The sequence below is a fragment of the Piliocolobus tephrosceles genome, unplaced genomic scaffold (assembly GCF_002776525.5).
Source record: "Piliocolobus tephrosceles isolate RC106 unplaced genomic scaffold, ASM277652v3 unscaffolded_43, whole genome shotgun sequence".
Taxonomy (NCBI): domain Eukaryota; kingdom Metazoa; phylum Chordata; class Mammalia; order Primates; family Cercopithecidae; genus Piliocolobus; species Piliocolobus tephrosceles.
The window spans coordinates 439,103-443,990 of NW_022327642.1; positions in this window are offsets into that span (position 1 = coordinate 439,103).

Here is a 4,888-nt window from a genome sequence, read left to right on the forward strand (position 1 = left end):
ATCTTTTAATCTCATCTTGAAGTACTACCTTTAACATTTTTTGTAAGACAGAGCTGGTGATGATGAACTCCCTCAGCTTTTGTTTGCTTAGGAAATCTATCTCCTCTTTATTTCCAAAGAAGAGCTTTGCCAGGTATGGTATTCTTGGTTCACAATTGTTTTCCTTCAGCATTTTGAATATGCTTGAATATTTGAATATTTCAAAATATCCATTTTGAAAGTGGAATAATAATTCCACTTTCTCCTGATCTATATCTGCTAAAAAGTCCCCTGCTAAAACTACTGAAACTCCCTGATACGTGATTTGCATCCTTTGCTGCTCTCAGTATCCGGTCTTTGATTTTTGACAGTTTGATTACAATGTCTTGATGTAGACTGTTTGGATTGAATCTGATTGGGACACTTAACCTCTTGTATCGGGATATTTATATCTTTCCACCGATTTGCAAAGTTTTCTGCTATTATATATTTGAATAAAATTTCTGCCACTTTTTCCCCCATTTCTCATCATAAAGTTTCTATGATTTGGGTTTTCCTTTTTTGATGCTATTCCATAAATCTCATAAGCTTTCTTCTTATTTATTTTGTTTTCTTTTTTCTGCTTTCTCAGTATATTTACATTACTTCAAATTTACAGATTCTTCTACTTGATTTGCTGTTAACTTTCTGTATTAACTTTTTTTTCCATTCATTATATTTTTAGGCTCTAGAATTTTCTACTTGATTTTTTTAATAATGCAAAAAATTATTTAATGATAAATAAAGATATTCATAGAAATAATTAATTTAAAATATTAATCATTTAATAATTATTTATTACTATAATTATATAATTTAAATAAATAATTTTAACTGCTAAATTTTTCATTTCAAATCACTTATCGCTTTTCTGATTTCAATAAGTCATTTCTCTGTATTTTCCTGGAGTTTGCTGATCTTCCTTAAAATAATCACTTTGTATTCTTGGTCAGGAAGTTTGTAGGCTTTCATTTGTTTGGGGTCAGCCTCTACATTCTTGTGGTGGTATTATGTCTTCTTGGTTTTTCATATTTCTTGTTGTCTTATACTGATGTATGTGCATTTGGTGGAGTAGTCACCACTTGCAGACTTCACAGGCTAGTTTCAGTGTGGAAAGATCTCCCCCTAAGTGGGAAGAGAGGCTGGGAGCAGAATGTGATGGTTAATATTAGGTGTCAATTTGACTGAATAGGGAGATGCCTAGATGGCTGCTAAAGTATTTTTCTGGGTGTGTCTGTATGGGTGGGTTGCCAGAGGAGATGGACATATAAGTCAATAAAGTGGGAGAGAAACTCCCATCATCAGTATGGGTGGGCACCATACAATCGGTTGCCCACACAGCTAGAGCAAAGCAGGCAGAAGTAGGAATAAGCAGCTTGCTGATTCTCTCACTTTCTTTCTCTTCCTGTGCCAGATGCTTGACTCCTCTCCTCCTGTCCTTGAACATCAGACTTCAGGTTCTTTGGCCTTTGAACTCTGTGACTTGCACCAGTAGCCTCCCAAAGACTCTTGGGCACTTGGGCTCAGACTGTGGGTTATGCTGTCAGCTTCCCTGGTTTTGAAGCTTTCAGACTTGGACTGAGCCATGCCACTGGCTTCTTTCTTTCCCAGGCTTCCAGACAGCCTATTATGGAACTTTGCCTTTTATCATGTCAGCCATTCTCCCTAATCAACTCCATTTTATATACACATATATCTTATTGGCTCTCTACCTCTGCAGAACCCTGAATAATACAGGAAATGTGAAAGCACTTGCTGGGTGGGGTGAAGCAGTTATGACACTTAGGAGGAAGTAGCTAAGTAGTCTTGGTGCAGCTCTGTCAGTTGATGTTGTTGTTGAAGATTTCTCAATTTTTTATTGACTCGTTTCTCTTCTATGACATTTACATGTGTTAAGTCTTATATAGTTCCCTACTTCCTCAGAAAGAACAGAAAAACTGGAGTGGGCAAGAGTGAGAGGAATGCCAGTCCCCCACTGCTTTGGAACAAAGCTTTGTTACAGTCTTTCCCCCTGGAAAATAGTCCTTTGTTATGGAGAATGACCAAGACATTTCCACAATGATTATTCCTGCCCCTGCCCAAGCCACAAAGTGATATTTCTTGGATTTTTACCACAAGAATGTGGTTGGATTCTTGGAGGCAAAACCCAGGAAATTATTGGGGCACTCTTATGTCTACATGCCCTCTTAAGAAATTCTCAATCTCAGGCCAGCAATTCAGCTTCAAACAATTTATCAAAATTACCATTTAAGTGTGCTTACTACTCTATGGTTCCAGCAGCTTTTGTTCTCAGTAAATAGGTCTCAGCTGTAACATTCAACATTAGCCTATGGAAACTCCTTTCTCTGGCACATCTAATAAGAGTCATTGATTTTGCATTTGTTCAGTATTTTCTTGTCGTAAGGACACAAGTAACAACTTCCAGGATTTTTACATGTCAGTGCTGAAAGTGGAAACCTCTATTTAGAAAAATTGTTAATAACAACATTTTAAGTAAAAAATGATATGGAAGAGGAAACTTTGTAAGTTACTTCTGTCTAATTCTCATCTTAGATCTATTTAATTTCAAGTACCTGAATCTATGTGTTTAATAGCGTGGTTAACTTGTAGTTTATGCTGATTTAATAAACCATAAAAGCAGAAGAAATATTGGATTCAAATAAATTTGTAATTGAAATTCTGCAATTAATAATTTATGTTCTCCTTGTGTGATTAGCCAAAAAACTGGATCCTGGATTAGTCTGGCTGCCAGTTACATCTCAAAGAACATTTGAAAAGAAAAATATGGCTAACACTTTTAAAAAAACCCTTTTATTTTCTCATTTTTAATATTCTACTTGTTTATTCTGAATGTTCACATTCACAGTCAGATGTGAGCAGTGTTTCTATTTTGGCCTATTCTATGTACAAGTTTAACTAAAGATAATAAAAGACAAATGCTAACTCCAATTTTCTAAATTCTCTTCTGAACCATAGAAGAATAATAACCCCAAGAACACACACTACATTTTTAAGGCAAAGTATTAGGCCTGCAGCAGACATTGTCCTCATTTTCTGCCTTCTCCACACAGCCATTGGCATTCTAGGCTATTTTTTTAGTCTGTAATCCCTATCATTAAAGGGTTGGAGCTGATATACAGCCAGTTCCACCCACTGCACAGACGCAGGAACCGATGGAGGAAAACAAGGCTGAAAATAAGTACCTGTGATTTAAAAGAAAAAAAAGTCTTCTCAAAGACAAAACATCAAGGCATTGTGAAAGCAAAGTGTGATAGAGCAGAGCTATGTTACAGCACCAAAATGATTTAATTGACTACACATTAAAAGCAAAAGCTGCCTGCCCAATGGTTTTTAAAAGAAAAACAATGATTAATAATGAGTTATTCAATTTAAAAATATTTTCTAATTACTTAGATATTCTTATATGAAAAAATGATTTTTCTGCTAATAAAAGTCTATATTGTAACATTCAAAGAATGAAATAGTGCTGGATTTTGAATATTTTCCAAAGGAAGGAATCTTAGGTAATTTGCATGTGTTTTTCTTCTGCTTTCTTTGTATAAAAATAGATATAAATAAGGACTGTGGAAAGCTTTGGGGATTGGCACTGGAAAATGACTGCTTTTAGAAGTGTGGATTTTCATAGATATGTATTTTTGTTGTGACATTTTGTTTTGCCTTTTGACTTCAGTGAAAGTTTGCACTATTAAACTTTAAGATCAGGCTACAGAAAAGATTCACTAGAACTTCAAAAGCTTCTCTTTCTTGTACTCAAATATAAATGTATCTGCATAAAAATTCTCAGCAACGTCATTTGGCTCTTCTATGTGTTGCTGTACTCAGTAACAAATTAAAAGAAAAATCACCCTAGGAGGCAAAATTTTGTCTCAACGGTACCATTTGGCATCTTCACAGTGACTTCTCCAGAGCATTGCTGGTCTTATTAGTTCTGTGAAGGTGGAATATCACTGGAGCCTCAGGATAATGAAGGCATTGGTTCCATTATGAAGAAGCAAAGCATTTTCCCAAAGTGGCCATCAAGCTGCTTGACAATGAGATAGATTTTCACAGAAAAGATTAATGAAGTTCAAAAAGAAGTAGTGAGTTCAGTTCTCCTTGGTATAATATAAAGCTTTTTCTTCTTCCACAGACAAAAGTGCTCAGTTCCCTTTTGTCATCTTTCCCCTTTTAAGCTTCAATAGCCACTTCATTAAGTGAAACAATGCTGTCACCATCCATCATCTGCCAGGCTTCTAATTCCCAATACAGCCTGGTACTCTGCAATCCCAGCATGCAGGTCACAGTTTCCATCTGGATTTGCATTTTTATCTATGAATTCATAATATCCATAAGTTTTCTAAGAATATTAAAAACATTGGAGTGAAAGAGAGCAAGTATATGTTTCTCTTTTCAATTCAGTTTCTAACACAGTGCATAATATTTTCAGATTTTGTTTTGTGGGGGAAAGAATCTTTTTCTATTTTGTTCACTGACATATTCCAATTCTCTAGGATAGTTCCTGGCACACAGTAGGCCCGCAATACAATGCTGAATTGCTTGTTATACAAAACTTACACTCGGAAAAAAACAGATAAATGCCAATTATTTGTGCTGTGAAATACTGTAATTTATATTTAAGTCATTATTAACAACAGATTTTATAACATTAGCTAATTCTATTTGTTAGAATCAGTACGTGTTAAACAAGAAGACCATCTGACAATATATGAAACATAAAAACAAGTCCAAAAGAATCAAAAAGGAAAAGACTTAAAAGTATCATAACAAACAAGAGAAAGATCTAATGAAATACCATATTTGTTCACAATGTGTTGACTGATATATCAAGTTTTTTCCTCTGTGTTGGTTC